Source organism: Tursiops truncatus, chromosome 2 (genome assembly GCF_011762595.2).
Source record: "Tursiops truncatus isolate mTurTru1 chromosome 2, mTurTru1.mat.Y, whole genome shotgun sequence".
NCBI classification, from domain to species: Eukaryota; Metazoa; Chordata; class Mammalia; order Artiodactyla; family Delphinidae; genus Tursiops; species Tursiops truncatus.
This window is the reverse complement of record NC_047035.1, coordinates 140026653-140050101: the sequence shown is the minus strand read 5'-3', so window position 1 is coordinate 140050101 and position 23449 is coordinate 140026653. Positions and strand designations below refer to the sequence as shown.

The 23449-nt window shown below is 48.2% G+C and overlaps 1 pseudogene; it reads right to left on the bottom strand.

Moving 5' to 3' along the window:
* Positions 1-418: 418 nt before the first annotated feature.
* On the bottom strand, positions 419-16818 carry LOC109551814 (uncharacterized; annotated as a pseudogene).
* Between the last annotated feature and the right edge of the window lie 6631 nt (positions 16819-23449).

Below are 23449 nucleotides of genomic sequence, written 5' to 3'. Positions count from 1 at the left end.
CAAACCTGGCAGGAGCTTGTCAGCAAGGGAGCCTGGGAAATGCAGCAAGCAGGGTACGGGGCCAGGATGGATCTGAGGACAAACAGGCAAATGACTGGCACCACAGCCAAACCTCCTCAAGCAAGAAAAAGGAATAAAATGAATAAAGAAAATAGAACAAGGATATCACAACAGATCTAGAGAACAAGAATTATAAGAGAATATAGTGTGCACAATATTAATTTGAAAATCTCAAACAGTTAATTTTCTTGAAAATATACATTGATTTTTATAAATTTCTTTTTTTAGTAGAGAATCTGAATTATCCAATAAGAAAGAAAAAACTACTCAAGGAATAACACCAAAAAGAATATGGGGAGGGGGGACAATTTTGTAAATAATTTTTTTTCAAACTTTTAAAGAACAGAAAATTCCCATGCTATAGAGACTATTTCACATAAAAAAATCTAAAAACTCATTTTATGAAGGTACTGTAATCCTAATAACAAAACTTGGCCAAGAAACTGTGCTCAAACACAACACCACACTCTCTTAAGCTCAGGTTTTCACACTAGACAGTGGCCTCAACACTATACTCCACAACGGTCCTTTTATAACCAATATTTTTTTTTTCAATGGGGAGAAATGTACTCATTTTAATGGAATTCCAAAAGATAGTATAATTTTAAATAAAATAGCCTAACAGGCATAGGTTATTAGAAACAGACACAAGCTACAAAAAGACTAAAAAGAAAGGATACACAAATAGCTTTTAATGTATTGGAAATAAATGGCTTCATTCTGGATTTTTTTTTATTATTACAAACCAGGAACATTTTTATTGTTTATTCCCCGTAGACAAACTATATTAAGATTTTGGTGAAAACACTTTTTTTTTAAACATCTTTATTGGAGTATAATTGCTTTACAATGGTGTGTTTCTGTTTTATTCACAAAATGAATCAGCTATACATATATATATATATCCCCATATCTCTTCCCTCTTGCATCTCCCTCCCTCCGACCCTCCCTATCCCACCCTAGGTGGTCACAAAGCACCGAGCTCTGCTATGTGGTTGCTTCCCACTAGCTATCGGTTTTACATTTGGTAGTGTATATATGTCCATGCCACTCTCTCACTCTCTCACTTCGTCCCAGATTACCCTTCCCCCTCCCCGTGTCCTCAAGTCCATTCTCTAGTACGTCTGCGTCTTTAATCCTGTCCTGCCCCTAGGTTCTTCATGACCTCTTTTTTTTTTAGATTCCATAAATATGTGTTAGCATATGGTATTTGTTTTTCTCTTTCTGACTTACTTCAATTTGTATGACAGATTCTAGGTCCATCCACCTCACTACAAATAACTCAATTTCGTTTCTTTTTATGACTGAGTTATATTCCATTGTATATATGTGCCACATCTTCTTTATCCATTCATCCTGTCGATGGACACTTAGATTGCTTCCATGTCCTGGCTATTGTAAATAGAGCTGCAGTGAACATTGTGGTACATGACTCTTTTTGAATTATGGTTTTCTCAGGGTATATGCCCAGTAGTGGGATTGCTGGGTCGTATGGTATATAACCAGTATTTTAAACACCCCTTTACTATCCTGAAATAAAAGTTTACAGGGAATATTGATTGTTTACAAACCTAATATCAAAATCACTATAAGGGAATAAAATACAAAAGATTCTGTGTTTCAGTGTAAATGCTCATTCTTTCACATAATGAGGTAATCAGATGCTTGCATGTATGTAGTAAAATCATCAAGAGCAGGACAGCCATGATTATACAGCCAGACTGGTGTGCTGCATTTGTGACTAACACCCAAGTGTCAAGAACATGATTTTTCTGAATTGGTGAACAACTCTTTGGAAAGTTCTAAACAAAAGAAAGTACTGTTTTCTCCAGTTTTACGCAGTAGTTGAGTTTTTGGGAAATTCAGGTGTATTAAAGCTGTGCAAAACTTTCCTTGTGTATTTGTAAAAAGTTAGGTTCAGAAAAATGGTACAGATGAACTGGTTTGCAGGGCAGAAATTGAGACATAGATGTAGAGAACAAACGTATGGACACCAAGCGGAGAAAGCGGCAGGGGGTGGGGGTGGTGTGACGAATTGGGCAATTGGGATTGACATGTATACACTGATGTGTATAAAATTGATGACTAATAAGAACCTGCTGTATAAAAATAAAATAAAATTTTTAAAAAGAGAGAGAAAAAAAGTTAGGTTCTAGGCACACATAATTGTAAAAAGGTTTTCCCCTACATCAGTGGTTCTCAAACTGTAATATGCATAAGAATCACCTAGGGGACTGGTTAAAACAAACTGCTGGGCTCCGTTCCCAGAGTTTCTGATCAGTAGGAATGTTACCCAGGGTGTTGTGAGAGAAGCAGACCAATAGGAGTTATTTCACACACACACACACACACACACACACACACACAGAGTACCTGTGGGAGCTGGGCCCACAGTCTCTGTAAGGCTGCTACACACACACACACACACACACACACACACACACACACACACAGAGTACCTGTGGGAGCTGGGCCCACAGTCTCTGTAAGGCTGCTGTCTTCCTGTCCATCTGCTGCTGGAGCTTGGGGCCCACAGGGCAGGCAGGAAGGGGATGGTAAGGACCAGCTGGAACCTGTCAACTCTCGCTGTCTCCAGTCTTGATGCAGGTCACCTGCACGATTCATCACTGAGCTAAACACGCCCCCGGCCTAGGGGTGGGAGAAGCTTAAGGAAGGTCACGGGAAGGTGGAGCAGCTGCAGGTAGATAATTCACACTGACCGGTGAGTCACAGCCGCACCTGCCCCAACGCCCGAGCGTAAAACCAGAACGGCTGCGGCTTCCCTTCCACCCACCACGTCTCACTCAGAAACGTCTCTCGTGGTCCACTCTACCCGGAAACACACAGGGGAGTGAATTCTGGAGCATGTGGTTCCGCCCAGCCAAGTCACCACATTAAAAAGCCACCTCAAGTTTGAGGATGGGGCTGGAGAATTTGCACTTCAGATAAGCTCCCGGGTGATGCGCACGCTGCAAGTCTGTGGACCAGGCTGAGGATCACCGCCCTCCAAGAATGCCCGGCAGGACTCTAGTGCAGGACTGCCTCAACAATCGCATTGCATCTACGTGGCCCCCGTCACCGCACACCGGGTGTGCCCCCAATTTTTATGACAAGCACAAATCCCCACCTCCAACTGCCAAAATGCTTCTTTGAGAACGGACATATTCCACAGGGAGGAACTCCTGGGGTTCTCTCAGCAATTCTAGGAAGATGCCCCAGAGAACCCCTTAAGGGACCGAAAGAAAATAAGCGATTCACGTTGACATCAGCACAGGATCCACTCTGGCAGCGGGACAGAAGACTCAGCAGCATGGACGGCAGAGAAAGTTTAGGAACTGTTTTGGCCTCACAAAAGCTCAAGGATACAAGAAAGACCAAGCAGCTATTTAGAGAGGATGAAAGAGGAGCAAGCAAGAAACCCTGCAAATAGCAACGTAAAGAAGGTGAGTAATTCGATTTGGGGCAGCTCTTGCATATGTGTGCTCAGAAGGATGTGTTCCAGAACAGAATGTGTCAAGGTGAGAAGGGTGTCACCAGGCCAGAGGAGGAGGCATGTTGAGGCGTGTCCAGGGGAGCAAGGGATACTTTTAAAGGCTGTGTCTTTAGGGCCTCAGCCCAGGCCCTTCTCTGGAACTGCCTCCCACTCTTCCAGGTCCTCTGAAAGTGTGAGTCAGCCACCCCCGCCCGGCCACAGCGGCTTGGCCCAGGGAGGGACGTGTGACCCAGGGACCCAAATCCTTTCACTAGGATGAGCCAATCTGAACTTCTCTCAGAGAATTTGAACAACATAACACAGAACTCCAGTCCACCAGGGAGAATGGAGTCAGGGCCAGGGTCGGCTCCGCGTGGGTGGGGCTGGGTTTCTGGGGAGCAGGAACAAGGGTCTGTGGAAGAGGCCATGCCTCAGAGACTGAGACACCTGTGGAGAAAAGCAGAGGTGAGAAAGAAACTGGCAGGCTGAGACAGAGCACAGCACAGGTTGAATGAATGAAGGAAACATGAATCGCCCCTCCCACACATGATCTCCATGATTGGTTATTGTGAACGAGTCGAGTCACTGGAGGTTAGGGAGGGAAGCAGGTGTTCCCACAGCCGTGGGAGAAGGAGGTGATGCTATAGGTTCTGATTCTCTCAACTAGCATTTACTGAGTATTGCTGTGCGCCGAGTACCATGCTGGATGCTGGGATAGGAGATACAGAGATATAGAAATATAGCCCCACTGGTGGGGGATTTGGGGGGAACACCCATAGAGGGAAGGGGTCGTGTGTTGTAGGAGCACAGAGGGCTGAGTATCCGCCTCCGCTTGGCTAGAGACCAGGTGTGATCAGGAAAGGTGATATTTGGGTTGCATCTTTCCTTCAGGCCAAGGAGAGGGTAGGGTGTTCCAGGCAGAGGAAACAGCAAAGGAAAGGACAAGTGGAAAAAGGCATAGCCCCAGGAAGTTGGAACTGCAGCTGAGAAAATGGGCCGTAGCTGGTCAGCATTGGCCCTGCGTGCTGTGCCCAGGCGCTGAGCTGGGAGTCCCTCAAGGATTCGGCGTAAGAGGGCGGCTGGCCGCGGCCATGGCCTGGAAGAGGGGGTGGAGACCTCCTCCAGGCAGGAAGAGCGAGGGCACGTGATACAGCGCTCACACCTGCGGCAGCCTGCCTGTATGGCTCATCTGCTTTTCTGGATTCATTTCAGTGTAGCCAGCCAATGAGTGGTTTAGATCTTCTCTGCCCAGTGCCACCCTTAGACTTGGGCAAAATGGATGCCGTGAAATAAGCCAGACCCAAAAGGACAAATATATGATCCCACTTACATGGGGAACCTAAAATAGGCCAGTTCATAGAGAGAGAAAACAGAATGGTGGTTGCCAGGGGCTGGGGGAGGCGGGCATGGGGAGTTCCTGTTTAATGGGTACAGAGCTTCAGTTTGGGATGATAAAAAAGTTCTGGAGTTGGATAATGGTGATAGTTGCACAAAAGTGCAACTGTACTTAATGCCCCTGAATTGCACACTTAAAAATGGTTAAAAGGGTAAATTTTAGATTATGTTTATTTTACCACAGTTTTTAAAAAGTGGATGCCAGGGCTCCGTGCTTCAGAAGGCCCAGCCCCACTCCAGCCCTCCTCTGGCTGCGCCCTTGTCCTATGGGCTTTCAGCATTCAAGCACCTCACAGGCCTGAGAGAGGCTGCCCTTCCCTAATGGGCTATGGAAGGGAGTCCACAGACTAACTTCGACCATACACAATAATTCCCTTATGTACTGACTTCACTGCCCGACCCCACATACGCTGTAGCTACCAACAGTTTGCACGGTTGGGAGTCAGACAGCTCAGGGCCCAAGTCCCAGCTCTGTGTTCAGTTTCCCCCTCTGTAAAATGGGCCTAATCATAGTAGCACCTCATGAAGTGGCTGAAATGGGTAAATGAGCCCCTGCAATAACGTGGTTAGAGGCCTGACACACAAGAAATGTCAGAAAACTTGGCTCCTGCTAGAATATTCACTCTGCGTTCTTGACTGGAGGACTGATTATAGCTGTGTTGAAGAGAAGTGAAGGGAGAAGGTCATGGTCTCTGAGGGTGGTGCAAAGTTATCCAAGCAGGCGAGTGGGAGCCCCCTGCCCTGGGCCGAGTCAGCTGGGAGGCCTGGGTCACGCTCACCAGACAGTCGTGTCTGCAAGTCCCACGTGGCTTATTATACTCTTTGGAGACATCAGTCTCACACAAGTCTCTGCCCTGGGGCTTCGAGTCTCAGAATACATTTGATTAAAATGTCTCTCCCTTTGACCGTTCCACTCACAGGATTCACTTAGAATTCATTTATTTGATGGGTTAATATTTTGCATCAGCTTTGTCTAAGCAGGATCAGTGCCCTGAGACCCAACTCCGGTGTTTCCTGCTATCTGTAAATGAGAATAAGGACAGGTATTTTTGCTATGAGTTTCTTCGATAAAAATTTGGCAATGCATAATTTGTGTCACCTAATTGCAACTTTTATAATAAGTGAATTTTATGCATCCCCAGTTATAACTTTTGTTTTTTTTCTTGAGGGATTTTCAAGTAGCTTCCAAAAGCCACCCTGCTTGTCTGGTTCAGATACTTTAAAGGCATAATTATGAGTTTGAATTGAGTTAAAAATAAGAGCCTGCAGAGCTTAGCTCATGCTGAGCACAGTGGCAGGCGAAAAGGTAAATCAAAACACTTTTGAGCAAGAGAATGGATGGCTACAGTTTCAAATAAAAAATTAGGACACTGTAAAAATCATCATATTACATTTGGTTCACTGGGAAACATCTCCATGCGGCTACTAACCCACGCTTAACTCACTGTTGTAAGTACTCCATGTAGGAGTACTAACAGCAAACGTTACTTAAAGCAACTAACATGTCACATTGCTCTAAGGATGATAAAATACATATGAAATATCTACAATCTCCAGCTCAACGTTCCCTTATTTTGCTAAGGGGAAAACACATGTGAGATGAAATTGTATGGATATTATATTTGAATCTTCTGGATCATTCCAAAGTATGATGGCAAATTTTCTAAAAGGAAATCTGGTTACTTCCAAAGTATTTTTATAATGCAGAGCTACACTAGGTTTTAGTATGATGAACTTCCACCTAAGTGAAGACTTTCTCATTGAAAAGAGTGAAATTATTGAAAATATTCCATATCAGATTTATTTCCTGGCTATACAAAAAACTCTAAGCTCAGATTTCTGGGATACCTTTGTTGTTGTTTGTTTGGCCATGCTGCACAGCTTGCAGGATCTTAGTTCCCTGACCAGGGACTGAACCCGTGCCCCCTGCAGTGGAAGCGTGGAGTCCTAACCACTGGCCCACCAGGGAACTCCCAGAGATACCTGGAAAAACCATCTTCCAAAAAAGGCTCTTTGAAAAGTCTCCTCGATGGCAGCAGATTGACATGCTTTGAAGGGATGTCAGTCCCTTTTTGGAAAGGAGATACTGGGCAGAGTCACCTCTCGTGGATAAGGGAGGTGATCAGGCTAGACAATAAGCAAACTGTCTTTTCTGTCAGTGTTTATCCAGCCTTCCCCACGTGTATCTCTGTGTGCCGGAGATACACGGACACGAGGCTTTCTAAGGTGGCTTGAAGACAGTTCTTAAAGGAAAACCCAAAGGATGTCTTCAACAATGGCAACAACATATAAAGTCCACAGTGCATCAAAATGACTACTTTTGACAGATACTTATTTAGATAAGTTCTTTTATGTTTTTTTTAAAGAAAGACTAATTACTTCATAATCATACTTTATAAATCTACTTAGATAAAATTGTACTATGTGTAGATTGTGCTTTGTTTTATAATTGATGGGTTTCAGGAAAGTTGTGGGAAAATCCTTTAAAATCAAACACACAAGGAAATTATTTTAAGAGGGAGAAACTGTGTTCCATTTATTTCCAAGCACCATTTGCTGTGTATGTCAGAGGCCCTCCAGGGACTCTGCTCCCAGAGAGATGCCCAAATCACCAGAACCTGTTGACCTGCACTTGGCCTCCCCCGTCGGACCTGGGCACCTGAGCACAGACGGGAACTAGTGAGCTCGTCAGAGGCAGGTGATAGAGCAGTAACTCCTCCAACCAGGAGTCTTCTTAATCAACGCCATGGTTCCTAGTTATTGCTCTGGACATATTTACAAACAGAAAAGACTTCACCCACTTTATCACCCTGGTTCACGATCTTCTAGGCCCGGTCTCACATTTGTAGGATACGGTATGAGCTTTAAAGCTCTGCAGCAGCCCTGCTGGCAGTTTGGAGTGATTCAACCATGCAAAAATTCTACTTCGGTTGAATCATGAAATCGCTAGTTTTATAGACCAAAAATGGCAATCTCCCTTGGTTCAACCTAATATGTTGGAGGAAGAGTAGGGTATGGTATGGTTTAGAAAGTCAGCCTTTAGCATTGATCTTTCCTCCTCTTCCCTCCTCCAAATAACCCAATAGAATGCTTTCCTCTCAAGTAACTCCATGTAAATCTAAGACAGGGAATGTAGGGAAACACAGACAGTTCCGAGGCTCCAGTCCTCCCAGAGGGCGAACAGGGGAAGACCTTTAGAAATGTATTTAGTTCATAAACAAATCCTTGTTTAGCTGCCCAGTGCTGGGAGGAAACTGCTCAGCCACTGCTGGTTCTACATCTTTAATGCCATCACCACGGGAGGGCAGAGCCGCCTCCGGCCTGGAAGGAGGATTTGGATCTCACCCTCACATTACCATGCTGTGAAAATTAAGGCACAGAATCACAGTGAAGACACAGTGAGATGGTGATACAGTCAGATTCAGAACTAGTCTCTGAAACCTCTGGAAATCAGCTTCCATTTTAACAGCATGGACAGGAAAGCCTTGAGTGGTATTTCATAAGCCCAGCGGGTACTGAGTGAGAGAAACAAAATACGGTCTGTTGGACTGGGTTTTGAGCTCTCTCTCCTTCTCCTGTGGGTGTCGTGGTATAGAATCAAGGGCCATACAAACCCGTTTTGGGGGTAGATTCTGCAGTGTTTTCAAGATAGGTCCCCTACACCTAGAGTCTCTCCCCGGCGTGGGCTCTCTGACGTGCACTAATACGTGAGCTATTGTTGAATTGGCTCCCACACTCAGCACATCCATAGGGTTTTTCTCCCGTGTGGATTCTCTGGTGAGTAATAAGACCTGAGCTCTGATTGAAGCTCTCCCCACGTTCCCCACATTTATAGGGTCTCTCTCCAGTGTGGATTCGCCGGTGGGTAATGACGTTTGAGCAGTCACTGAAACGTCTCCCACATTCCAGACACTCAAAGGGTTTCTCTCCTCTGATGGCTGGTCAGAGTGGAACTCTTACTGACCGTTTTCCCACACTCGGGGCACTGGTAGGGCTTTTCGCCAGTGTGCGTTCAGCAGTGTGTCCTCAAGCGCGAGCTGTTGGTGAAACTCTTTCCACACTCACTACACTTACGGGGTTTCTCTCCTGTGTGGATTCTCTGGTGCATAATAAGGCCTGTGTTCTGCGTGAAGCCTGTGCGGCACTCCCCACATTTATAGGGCTTTTCTCCTGTGTGGATTCTCTGGTGTGTGATGAGGTCAGAATGATCACTGAAGCCTCTCCCACATTTGGGGCATTTGTAGGGCTTCCCCACCGTGTGGATTCTCTGGTGGCAAACCAGATATGAGCTTTGGCCAAAGCTTTTCCCACACTGGCCACATTTATAGGGTTTCTTTTCTCCAGTGTGGGCTAATCTGTGGATAGCTAAGTGTGAGCTCAGGCTGAAATGTTTTCCACATTCACAGCATATATTGGGTTTTTCTCCAACATAGGTTCCCTGAGGACCTATGAATTTACCTAAGTCTCTTTCTGGAGGAGAGAGCAACTCTTGTCCATCTTCTAAGGGTATTTCCCACTGCTTCTCTGCCCCATATTCACTTTCCCAGTCTTTCCTCCAGTTGAGGTATTGGGAACCAGCCACGCTGGATCTTCCTAATAACACCCCAGGTAGTTTTACTGCCTCTGAAATGTCCTGGCTTGAATCCTCCTCATTCTCTGTCCTTGTTTCAAGATCTGAAAGAATGAAATGAAACTGCAAAGGTTACCTATTTTCTGATTCAGAAGAATGGAAACAATGTGAAAGAGGTCCTTACTGGTCACTTAAAAACAAGTTATTGGTGGTGACAGACCTTAATCAATTTTCCATTAACCAGCAACAAATAAGCTGGAATATGGCTGAACCATTGTCAAGACCAGCAGACATCCAGGCCTCACTCACTCCCCCAGCTTCTAAGCAGGAAGGTCATGTGGAGAAAGGCTGGAGGCAGGTCCAGGCGCACTTCTTCCTCTTCAGTCAGAGCTGCTCCCCGCTCCTCAGAGGCTCTGTTGCCAAGCTCAGCTCCCCCTCTCCTCCCATCACCTACGAACTGGCAATCGGTACTAAAAAGCCACCTTTCTCTTCCTGATACTGCCTTCTGGGTAGAGAGACGTGCCTTAGAATAATTCTCCTGGCCATTCTCCATCCCCTTCCTTACAGGTGGGAGGAATGACTTCCCTGGTTAACAAGCAGCTGGTGTACGTGGCTCAGATCAGCAGTGAAGGCTCTATCCCTGCAGGGTGAGGTGGTGGTTGTCCAGTGCTGCCTGTGCCTCAGTTCTGGGGCTCTGTGTGACCCCACAGCTAAGCCACACCCTCAAGAGCTCCACCATTTAGAAAGCTGCCATTCTGATCTCAATGTCTTACTCATGTCTCTCAGTCGGTCTAGAACCTGAGTAGGAGAACAGTTCTATTTACCAGATCACCTGAAATTCCAACAAAATGACTGAGCCCCACCACGGAAGGGAGCTCATCTTAATCATGAGAAATTCACCCCTCCAATAATCTAAGGTTGACTGTAGTTTTAATTTGGGGTCATCCATGTTCCCTTTTTCTACTAACCTGGTTAAGTGATAGTTAATTAAAATTATAATTCAGAGAGAAATCATAAACACTAATACTTTGTTTATAGCTACATATTCCAAGGTAACTAAAGAGACCAGGCTTTCTTTTCTGTTCTTCTCACAACTCCTGTGGTTTCAGCACCACAGAACAATAACCCGGGAAGATCAAGTGCCTGGGTTCCTCTCCCGCCCTTGCCCAGTGCTGGCTCATCCATGTTCACAATTCCAGGTCTGACTTCTTCATTGGTAAGATACTAGCTTTCACTCATTTCCCACCTGCACAGGAAGTTTTCCGAATTTCCTTGAAATCCTGGAGACTGTCCTTCCAAAGTTCTTCACTTCCCTCCAGACTTGAGACCCCATCTGATGGGGGAACTGGAGGTCCTGCCCAAGGAAAAGCAAGAAGGGACATGGGGTTCTTACGTAATTGCCTTCTGTTCTCATATGTGGAAGTGGTAGGTGGGATGAGAATGGAAGCACGCCTCAGAAAGGTCTAGTTTTCAGAAGAAAAAGTTAATGACTTAGGAAATTTTCCCCCTTAAGTTCAGCATACAGGGCAATGTGCTTATGTATTTTAACAATAATTATAACGATGACAATGAGAACTAACATTTGCTGAATGCAAACAATGTAACAACCCAGGGAGGTAGTTACCATCACTGTGTCCATTTTGCAGATAAGAAAATGGGGGCTCAGGGTGTTTAACCAATGTACCCGGCAACAGACAAGTCTTTAAAGTGGCAGAGTGTTATACATAATATATGCAGAGTTCACATCTATGGGGCACTTTAGGTGGAAACAAACAACTGAAACTTTAAGTAACTCTCCTGTTTCTCTAATATCGTTACTAAAAGCAGGCAGGGAGATCCCTTTGCTGGCGAGCAGAGCAAAATCCTCAAAATCATCTTCCTGAGTCACCCTGGACTATTGGTTTCTATCAGTATTTAAAGATAGGCTGTAAACAGTATTCCTCTATAGAAATCAACAATTTTCCTCCTGACAAGCCCATTCAGATACAGACTAGTGATAGCAGAGTGACAGACATAAGCATGTCTCCTGATTCACGGTCCCTAATCTTCCCGCGGGGCTTCCTCTCTCCCACTGTTCTGAAGTGCACTTCGGGGAAGAGAGCTTCCCATTGGAATACCCCCTCAAAGCCTGGGGGCCGAGGCTCCCGGGCTCCTCTTGGGGCTCCTCTGTCACCTCATTACCATCCCATCACTGCCTTCTGGTTCTCACTGGAGTCCCCTCTAGTCCGCAGAACGCCTCCTGCCACCTCAAAGGCATCAAAGGTGTTGGCCAGGGTCCAGGGACTCATCAGGGCATCCATCTCATCGTATAAGGGGCAGGTGCCTGGAGTGTGGGTGCTCCTGGCTTTGCGGTAGTTAGTCTGGAGGTTTTTGAACCGGTAGCGACACTGCTCCAGGGTCCGCAGGAAGCCCCGTTCCCGCAGCCGCTCAGCTACAATCCGGTACACCTGGCGGTTCCGATGGCACGTACAGAGCTTCTCATGAATCCAGGACTCACTGCGAATTCCCAGGAAAATCTTGGTTTCCTCGTAGCCCCAATGCATCCCTGCCACCTTCTCATCCTCCAGGCCCTGCCACTCCAGCTCATCCCCCAACTTGGCTTTTCTCAAGATGGGCACCTGGCCAGGCCTGACTCTGCCCCAACCCACCAGGGAGTCTCACACTCTCCTTCCCTCTGGAGCGCTGAAGACCTGGGCTCTGTGGCTTTTCCTCCTGCTCCACATGGGAACTCACACAGGGTCTGTGGGTTGGAAAGGCTGTTTGCAGGGAGACAAGAAGAAGACATAATGGTTGGGTGAATCTAATAATCCCAACCACTTTATACGCCAGGGAGAGATTTTTTTTTTTTTTTAAGTCCAAGGGAGGGGGGCCTTCCCTGGTGGCACAGTGGTTGAGAGTCTGCCTGCCGATGCAGGGGACACGGGTTCGTGCCCCGGTCCGGGAAGATCCCACATGCCGCAGAGCGGCTGGGCCCACGAGCCATGGCCGCTGAGCCTGCGCGTCCGGAGCCTGTGCTCTGCAACGGGAGAGGCCACAACAGTGAGAGGCCCCCGTACCGCAAAAAAAAAAAAAAAAAAAAAAGTCCAAGGGCGGGCTTCCCTGTGGTGCAGTGGTTAAGAATCCACCTGCCAATGCAGGGGACATGGGTTCAAGCCCTGGTCTGGGAAGATCCCACATGCCAAAAATTAATTAATTAATTAATTAATTAAAATAAATAAATAAATGCAATGAGTGGGACAGGGAGGAGAGAAAGCAAAGGAAGAACTAAGCTACCATTTACTGAACACCAGGCACTGCACTGGAAACTTCACATTTGCTCAAAATTCCTGTTAGTATGCGGCAGAGCTGGGATTTGAACTCAAGACTGTCTGAATCTGAAGCTTTTGTTTTTCTCCCACTACACAATCCTGCATACTATGAGGACGAGATCCAGATACCGAAAGAAGGAAGTAGCCATTACTTTTAAGACAAACAAGCAATCTTAGAGTCAAGGAAAGAATGACTTAATACAACCCCTCACTACCTCAGCTGTGGCGCTGCCTTACACAAGGAAGGAGATTTGGGCAACATTTTTCAAGCTGATGAAATTTGGAGCCTCATCTATAAAGTTACTGGGCCTGCCCGCTGGGTAAAATTCCTTTGCAATTTCCGATAGGCAAGAGAACTGGTGCAAAGGGCCCCACTCAGTAGTAGAAGGTGACCTGAGTAAGAGGAATGTCTGGCCCACCTGGAAGCTGCTTATGGCCCCCCTTGGTCACAGCTGTGCTCCGGAGAAAGAGCCAGAGCCTGAGGATCAGGCAGGCCTAGGGGGAGAGAAAGGAGCCATTAGAGGGAACGCTTCTTGGCCGCCCCCAGGGACCAGCCCATCGGGTTTGGAAACAGAAGAGTCTTCCTCCTCCTCTTAGTGTCTGCTTTGTCCCATCAAAGAAGGACTGGTGAAAAAGCAAAACAACACATTTCTCAAAGGAGAGTTCCAGATTTCCCTTCCATATCCATCCACGTTACTGACTGTCAGCGTTTTATGCTTTTATTCTTCAGTTTTGATAACACAGGTGAATCATCTGAATTGGTCTGGGGACACGTACCTGTTTTGGGAATTGCTGCACTCTAGTTTAGCCCTACCTTGTGCCTTTCCTACCACCCAGGCCTAAAATTGGTACCCACACCTTACCTCCTGGGACCAGTAAGGTCTCACTCACATAAGGAGAGGTGCCACCAGCTCTGCTGTGCAGTTTTACAAAACATGCCGACCAAGGTTCTTCTTCCCTTTGGAGGTGCCTGTTGAGGATTCCACAGATTCATGTGGTCAGCCTCAGTTTATATGCCACATCCTCCCAGGGAAAGGAGCCGTACCCTCTACCCCACTTCCTGCACTCAGAGCGGGTTTCGCGCCCTCCCCACAGAAGGGTCCCTTCTCCCTCCCTACACCGCTGCTGCTTACCGCTCTCGTGGAAGGATCCAAGTTTTACTTTGGGGCTGTGGTTCATTTGGTCTTCTGGTTCTGGCTGTGAGTTCTTCACCACTGCCTGGAACAGATACATGGATTCTGTCTGTGCTTGCTTCAGATGGACGTTTAGGGGACCTAGTACCGATCCTGAGGGTTCCTTCTCCTCTGACAGCACCTCCTGTCCCTGTTCAAGGACTGGAAATGGTCAGAATTCTGTGGGCACTAAAACTTAATCATCCCCAGACATAAAGAAGCAAAAGGGGAACTCAGTCTCATGCAAATCACTGCAGGGGCAGTAAGGAATGTGGATGTGTGGGAGATGCCATGGAGATAAGATCTGGAACCCAGGCCCACTGCAATCTGCCCACCCAGCTCTCCCAGGGCTGCTCCTGTCAACCTCTAGGCAAAACTAACAATACAGAGAGAGCAAGCAACAAGGCAGCTATTTTGCAATAGGACCTAAAGGTTCAAAAATGTCAATAAAGACCAGTGAAACCCCTTGCTTCAGGCTGGCTGCTGCTGAATGAGAGCTGTTCTCCAAAGAGAAAATACGTTGTATCTGCTCCTCCTGGATCAGAGTGGTGCTCAAACTATTTTAAACAATTCTCTTATTTACTGGTGGGGACCAACACTCAGAGCAACCAATGTTGTGCGTCCTCTGAAAAGTCAGTCTGAAAATGGAAGGAAAGTTGCGGCTACCAGGCCCAGGGAATAAGCAAATTCCATGCCGACACCAACAGCAAAGTGTACACGTCACCCATACTGCTGGCAATCCAAGGTGGCTCTGTCTCTCACATTCCTCTATTTTAACTACTCAGAACTAAGTTTCCATATCTCACCTGCAGCCCCAGTCTTCCAGGTTCTTTTTGCAAGTCTTCCACCAGAGCCACTGCCTCCTCTCCACTCTCTGGATATTTCTGTCTAACCCAGATCTGGATCTCCTGGGGAAGGACAGCCAGGAACTGTTCCAGGACTAGCAACTCCAGGATCTGCTCTTTCGTACACTTCTCCTGTCTCAGCCACTGATGACAGAGCTTCTGGAGTTGGATGGAGTGCCTCCCGGGGTCCTGATGCTTCTTGATAGTGGAAGTACCAAAAGTGCTGGCAGGTCTCTGGTTCAGGGATACTCCCTTCAAAGAAAATTTCCTGCTCCCAGTGGGAATCTTCTTCCAGCTTCACTATTTGGAGCTCTTCTTGTACTGGAGGAGTCTGGATTTGTTCATCCACAGCTACAGCCATTGTTCAGATCAGAGAAGAACCCTGCAGCTGTGATCTGAAGTTCAAACCTCTTCCTTTACTTCACTGGGAAGCCACCTTTAGATAGGAGTCTAAGTAGAACTTGAATTCTAGAGCCAGAGACATACATTACAGAGTGAATTCTAGTGAAAATCACAAGGGTTAGCCCAGTGGGATTGAGGTGAAGAAAAATCTTCCTGTTCCTCCCTCCCCATGTCCTGATGCCCATGGAGTCTGGCCCTCTGTCACTGGGGAGGCAGCTCCAGAAGTCTGACAGTAGGGGTCAAGGGCTGGTGGTCTGGTTGGAAAGCAGAGGAGCGTGAAGCTGTGTTTGCATAGCGATTTACTTAACGCCAAGAAAATGCCAATGATCCATACTGAAGAATGAGGATGAGCTGATGGAGATAATGGGGACAATAAACTGCTCATTCTCCCAAGCCACTGGTCTTCAGAGTGTTGCCAAGTACACGCAGTACAAGAGGCAGACGGCACACAAGGTAGCAGCACCTTGGAGAGCAGAGGCTGAGTGGAGCCCTCTCTAAGCTTCAGAGATTCAACCGCTCCAACCCTCAACTCTCCTCGCCTCTGGGTGGGTTCTCAGATTTGGGCGGGCCCTCTCTGGATTCCTCAGTCTTGGCATCATAACTCTCCCAAACAGGGAGATTTACCCTGGTTAAGGTTACAAGATGTAACAGCAAGAATAATAAGATCACAGACTCACAGGATGTTACAGTTGGAACGAAAGTTAAGAGATAGTCAGGCTTCAACTCCCTCAAAGCTGAGGCAGTCACGGCTCAGAGACCCCCAGGACCTTGCCCAAGGTCACAAAGCTGGCAGGAAATGGGCAGTGGCTCAGCCCGGTGACGGTGGACCGGGTGACTGGCCCGCAGAGCGTGACTTACACTGGAAGGCTACTCTGCTCCGCGGGCGACCTTCTTTAGAAGCTTTATGGGGTAAACGCGGGCCCTGGGGACAGGGTCGCTTCGTTGGCTACGAGGCCAGGGTCATCCCCACCGGGCCAGGTGGACAGGGAGAAGGAGGACGCCGCCAGCATGAGGGGCGCATCCTGCCCCGGGGTCTGCTCGCAGGGACGCGGGACACGGGGTCTCCGCCCGGTCACGCCCAGCCCGCGCGGGCCCAGGCCCGAGGTGAGGGCCGCTCCTGTCCGCCGAGGCCCTGCGACCACTGGACGGCCCCGACTCCGCGGTACCTTCTCTGTGGGCACGCAAAGTCCCCACACGACACTCCCACTACGAGACCAGAGCCCAAGTCCGGACCTTCGGAAAGCCATAAACACCGGAAGCGGAAATGCGAGCCCCAGAAAGACTGGGGCTTGGCCGGACTACATTTCCCATAGGCCTCCACCAGGCCCTGCAGACTGACAGCATGATTAACCAGTAATCTATGCGGATGGCTTGGGCGCCCATTTGTTTCAGACGAATCATTGACGACGAGTGGGACTTTCCTACACGCCGGATTTGGGAGTGCGGAGCCGCAACTATAATCGTCGCACGTGGAGCGGGTAGTCTTGCCTCGCTTCTCCCACCCCCGTGATAATTTGGGGAGGTGGCGGCTTCTCGCCTTACTCCGCCCGGGGACCACTGAAAGAGAGACCCTTTCCAAAGCGTTTTCCCTTACAGCTGAAAGCGGGTGTTTATCCCTGTTAATCCGTATTTAATCCTATTATACAGGTGAATAAACCCAGGCAGCTTGGACCCCAGGTCTCTTTTAGAGTGGCGCTGAGACTCCAATTCAGATGTTTTGCCTCTTAAAGTACTTTTCTGGCATAGTTGCCCACTGTGGTAATGCTTCACCACTATCCTCCCCCTTGCCTAACACACACACACACACACACACACACACACACACACACACTTCCTTATTTCCTGTGTGCACGGTCCTGGGTGATTCAAGATGAATATCATTGACGCTTATTCATTTAACAATCAATTGTAGAGCATATACTTTGGGACAAGTGAAAAATTTCCTCCTCTTAGTGCAGCCCCTGCTCTGCACTCCTCTTAAGGAGTGCAGTCTGGCAGAGGATGCATTTTCTAAAATGAAATGGTGAACAACTCCAATGCAGTGTGGTAAGTGCTAAATGGAGGTGCTTTCAAAGTAAATGACTGGAAGGAAATACTGGAGAGCAGCTGGGACAGCCCAGGAGGAAAGAAGGTGCACCCTCAGGGAAAGGGGGCAGGAAACTATACTTCACTTTTGCATATGTTATCTGGTTTGCTTCTGACAACAAATTTTGCCTAGTTAGGTCTCACTCCCTACTTAACAGATAAAAGGTCTAAAATTCAACAGAAGGTGGGTGAAGCTACAATTCCCCCCCAGGAGGGGCAGCGTGCGGTGGGGCAAGGGAAGGACAGAACAACAAGAGGGGCTCTCCGTAGAGTCCTAAATCCAGTTACAAGTCTGGGCCATGGAGATTCCTTCTAGCCTCTTGATTTTAGTTCCAAGAGGGCTAATGTGGAAAACTCGGGCCAGCGCTTTCAGCATGCACACACAGCTAGCTTTCAAACCAGCCCAGCCCAGAAGTTCCAGAGAGCTGCCTCAGGGACCAGTGAGGTGGGGCAAAGACCCAGCCCGGGAGAGCGCTTTGGGTTCTCACCATCCAGTCACCAGAGCATCTCTGCTTTTACATGTTTTCTATTATTTCAAGGTTTCACTTGAAAAAGTGGTTCCACTGTTACAAAAAGAAAATGGAAAATGACTAATCCAAGTATTCCATGCGCCACTCCCTTAACTCAGGGATCTCCTGAGCCAATGGAACTTTCACTGGAAGCAAAATCAAACCTGGAAAGGGTCGTCCCAAACCTAGCTCCTATCACCTTCACTGTCAAAACCACATCCAGTCCTCCAAAGGAGAAGACTTGCATATGTGCCTTCGAGCTGCAAGCCACACTCCCCAAGGACTGGGACTAGAGGCCCCCGAAGAGTCTACACAGATGAGATGTTTTCCCAGCTAAAGCTTTCTGGTTCCTCAGAGGACAGTTGGTCTCAGAAACCTAGAAAGGTCCATTCTTTGGTGAAAGCAGGTTCCATTCGATCTGAGTTATCAATATTACCACAGACAGTAGGATTTCAACGTTCACCGCCACACTGAGTGATTTCGAGCAGCCTTCTGGAATGGGATGGGCAAGTACGGGCATCAGCTGAGCAGGTGAGGCAAAACGAGATCTCCAGAAGTGATTTGCCCTAGTCATGCTGCTAGTTAGGGGCACAGGTGTGTCTAGAACCAGGCCTGTCAGGTCTCTTTGGCTCCCAATACCCCATCCGCTGCACCACAGATCTCAGGACAGGAGCAGGAGGGAGACAGGCAGGAGCTAGTGACTCAGAAAGGCAGCATCACATGGGACAGCTGAGAGAGGCAAGTGACAATAGTGCTGAAACTTCAGCAAGAGGGTGGTTTCTAGACCACTGATATGTTTAGAAAAACATGGCACAGAGGGATTTACAAGCAGTGTGTAAGGAGACAAGGATTTTGAGATGAAAGAAATAAGCGTATGCTCTAAGAATTCAACTAATTACAGCCACGTGTACTGAGTGGAGACCACTGTCTCCTAAGCCCACTGGATCGTATCGTCCACTTAACTCCAACTTAACCAGTGACACTAACCTGTCTTTGGAAGGGGGAGTGTTCATCAGGGAAACCTGGAAGAAAGTGTTAACGAGGGCTTCCCTGGTGGCGCAGTGGTTAAGAATCCGCCTGCCAGTGCAGGGGACAGAGGTTCGAGCCCTGGCCTGGGACGATCCCACATGCCGCGGAGCAACTGAGCCGGTGCACCACAGCTACTGAGCCTGTGCTCTAGAGCCCACGAGCCACAATTAGTGAGCCCGCGAGCCACAACTACTGAAGCCCGCGTGCCTAGAGCCCGTGCTCCACAACAAGAGAAGCCACCGCAATGAGAAGCCCGCGCACCGTAACGAAGAGCAGCGCACACTCGCCGCAACTGGAGAAAGCCGCGCACAGCAACAAAGACCCAACACGGCCAAAAATAAAAATAAAATTTAAAAAAAAAAGTTAACGAGGCAATCTTGGGGACGGAGCCGACAGCGCTGGGGGGGCAGGGAAGAGAAGGGGATTTTGAAGTGCAGCATTCATCACCTGAGGGGGGTGCGTCACGTGACCCCTTTCTTTCAATCCGTGCCCATCACCAGCCACTGTCTGATCCCAAAGCCACCATTTCAGTTTTCCGTCCCTGGAGACCAGGAACAAGGGGTGCTCTGAAAGTGGCTTGGGATTGGAGATCCCCAAGTACATGAATAATAATTGGGCTTCTGGAATATTGGTCTCTTGGAAATTTAGTTACCAGGAGCCTCCCACCCAGTGTCCGGTCATCTCTGGGTGCCTGCACCATGAAACTTGGGGACTGGAACTCGTGAGTGGTAAATCTGCCAAGATGTGCCAGCCTGAGGCATCCTGGCAGGCCTCCTGCCCCGACACCGACAGTGTAAACAGACGGCAGACACACTGTGCCTGCCAAGGCCTGTGAGCTGTGACGGGCCTGGGCAAAGTGTTTCCTCGGAGCCAGACCTTCCTCCTCCCAGAAGCCATTCTTCTACAGCTGCGGTGCGCCTTTGAATGGATGGAAAATTCACAGAGTTGGGACACTGGGAAGAGTGAGCAGGGGAGAGGGAGTGAGGGTCAGGTAGGCCCAGGAGCCACAGCCTCTGCTGATGCCAGAGGCAAGAGCTCAGTTGCACCAGTGGCTGGGTGGAGCACCAAAGGGAATTAACCACAGCCCCTACTCTCCACCGGGCTCTGCAACCTTCTGTCTCACGACCTGAGCATCATCCGTGCGATTCCACCTTCACCTCCTCTGTGGCCACGGGCTATTTTATCAAGTCAAGAGGGTGAGAGAAAGGAAAGACTCTAATATTCTGTCCAGAGATTTGAAATAGCTTAACAGGGCCAGGCAGCAGGGAGGTTAAAATGGCCCTGCCTTTGAAAAACTCCAGGTCTGTCTGTGAAAGACTGTGGGACGGGCAAGCCCAGCACACCGGGCCCCTGCACAGCTCCCTGGTTATGAGACAGGACTCCCATCAGGGATAAAGGGTTGGGGAGGGCGACCACCAGTCACGTGCAAGGAAGGACCAGTTACAGTTGTGGATCATCTTGATACTAGGGGAGTAGCCAATATGCTGTTTTTATTTTAGTGTTTTGTTATTCTCTCCATTGGTTCCTTAGGTGTTTCTCGTGGCTGTAATAATGCAGCGGGGTTAATTGACTTCAGGAGTAGCGTGTTAAGCCACAGGTGCAGGGCAAGGTCCATACTGAACCATAAATTGTGTTACACTAAGCTACTATGGCTTATTGTAAACCAGAAATGCAACCCAAAAGGAAATAAAATTCCATGAAAAACAAGAGGAAGTCTCATGATGACCTGCCTCAAAATGGAAAATCTCTATTAAAAGTGACACAAGTGGCACAAGTGTGTCTAGAGCCAGGTCGGTTCAGCTCCCAACACTCCACCTGCCCCACTGCAAACTCCAGAACAGGGTCAGGAGGAGACAAATTACTGACCCAGAGGGGACCTGATGGGGGGACTTCGGGGTGTTGCTAAGTTGTTTCTTGACCAGGGTGCTGTTTACACAGGTGTATACAGTTTGTAAAAATTATATGAGCTGTACACTTATCTATGTGTTATATTTCGGTTTTTTTTCTGGCTGTGCCGGGCAGCTTGTGGGATCTTAGTTCCCTGACCAGGGACTGAACCCGTGCCCCACGCATTGGAAGTATGGAGTCTTATCCACTGAACCGCCAGGGAAGTCACTGTGTGTTATGTTTCAACAAAAAGTTAAAACAAGAACTGTCTCAGGATATAGTTATACGAATACCCTGGGATTAAAAGGGTGAGAGTAAGATAAAGTCTCCAAGCTTCACTGCTTGCCCAGAGAGAAGAGAAATAGATGGTGTACTACGGAGTTAGCTATAAGAAAGGGGATGCATGTTTTTCACTGACTTTTGATGATCTGTGACATTTTGAAAACAAAAGCTTTTTCGTTAGGATTCTGGTTGGTGGGTTGGTTTTTATAAATGTCTTTCGCTGTGTCTCCATTCACTGATACCAATAAATTGTAACTGAGGTGAAAGGTCACTGAAGTTAAAAATAACTTAATCATCTTACCAAAGGGAAGTGTAGGAAACCTAACCCATTTTCCAGGTCAGAATTTTGGGCTCCATCCGCCTCTTGCATTTACATACAACTGTATGGAGAGAACCCAACTGGCATATATTTATTGACTTCCTATCACATGCCAGGCCCTGCTCTGAGTGCTGGAGAGAGAGTTTGGAACCTCAGTAGGGGTGTGAGCATAAAAACTCGAAGAGGGACAGGGCAGAATCACGAAACAGGTCAATGCCATGAGAGTCACAGGCACCGAAATTGGAGAGCTCAGGGGTGTGGTGGGCGGGATCACGTCCGCCAGGCAAGTGCAGGGAAGACCTCACGAAGGGGGCGGTACCCAGGCTGAGTCTTCAAAGATGTGCAGGTGTGCCCTGGGCAGACAGGGCAGCCCAGCAATCCACAAGAGGGAGCAGAGGGAGCAGAGAGACGAGGCCCAGCAGGGCTCATTGAGGGGAGCTGCCAGGGGGCGAGGATGGTCAAGGGCATAGAGGTGTGGTGACGAGGGCAAGGCCAGGTATGAACGTAAAGTTCCACAGAGGCCCCCATCAGGAAGGCCATCAGGAAGGCCCCCATCAGGAAGACCTCATCTGCCCTCCTTAGGGGAATGGGGGAGCCCCGGAGGGTTTAAGCTAGGTAGTGACAGGTTCAGCGGGAAGCAGGGCCAGAGGGAGCTTGGGGGGCACCAGGAAGGGGGCTTTTGCAGTGTCAGGCAGGGGTTTGAACTACGCCAGGGGGGTCGGGTCTGGGAAAAGTTGAGAAGGGCTTGGTTTCCAAACGGCTCTAAGGGATTCGAGGGAAGAAGAGTCTTGGACGACTCCTAGGTTTTTGGGTTGGGTAACACCGAGTGGATGGCAGTGCTACTCACAACGAGGAAACACACCTGTGGAACCAGCACCCTGATCAAGGGAGGCAGGTGGGGGACTTGAGTTCTGAACATGCAAGTTTGAGGCTCTAGGAACAAGGGCAGGAGGTGAGTAAGTTGCAGGAAGAAGCCAGTAGAGAGGGAGAGACTGGAAATCGAGAGAGGAAATAGCAGATGAGCAAGGTCCTGGGTCCTGGAGGGAGGTGGAGGCAAGTGACAGGTGGAGATAGATGACTATTAAACCAAAAGCACACATCTCGGCTGAGCCCGGAGGCAAGGAAGTGACAGGGTTTGATACACAGAAGTTTGCTGGTTGGGACACTGAGGGAGGCCACGCTTGGCAGGCTCAAGGTTCTCAGAGGTGAGCAAAGCCTGGGGGCTGGCGTGGGTCTGAGGGGCAATGGGTACAGGGCGGCCACTGCGGGGCCGGGGAGAGAGAAGTGACCAAAGTCACGTGAAAGACTTGCTGAGGTGGGCCTGGGGGCCACACTGAGGGTAAAGAAGATGCCTTTTAAAAAAACCCATTTACTGTAGGTTTTTAATGGTCCCAAGGCTGTTCCCATGAACTTAGAAACAAACTGGTAACAAAAACTCGGTCCCTAAATATATGTACCTTGAAGGGGAAATAGTCTTTGTTACAGAGACACAGGTGTAATTGAGTTGTGAACAAAGATGTAGCAGAGGCAGATCTGCCGAGGGGGCTGGGGCTTCTTGACTGTTTTCAGGGGAAGAAGGCCGTGTCCTTCCATCCAACACATCCGGCATGAAGACCCCTCCCTGCCTCTGCAGACCCCCTCTAGGTGCAAGCAGGACAGGAAGCAATGGGCTCTCAACCTTTCTAGAACCACCATTTGTCATTTCCCCAACCTGGTTCCAGTCTAATTCTGCAATTTCAGCTAATCTGGCTTCCTTTCTTTCCAGGACATTTTGTGTTTATACCAGGTAGGGAGGAATAAAAAAAGAAACTTAGTTAGAAAGGTTTAAAAACCTTAATACCAATTCTTTTCTCAAGTTGAGCTTAAGGGAAAGAGAAAAAACACCATTCCTACAACCCAAATTCCAGAATTGAATGCCACCTAGGAAACCCGCCTGTCCACTCTCCCTTACACGCAGGGCAGCTCTTGTATCTTCCCAGACAGATGGAAATCTTTCTCCTAGTAAAGCGGCATGACGACGGGTAACGGAACTTCTTGTTCACAACCTTTCTCCAGCACCTAGCATGGTGATGGTACACACGCCCTCAGTAAACGTTTGCCCTGTAAGTGAAGGA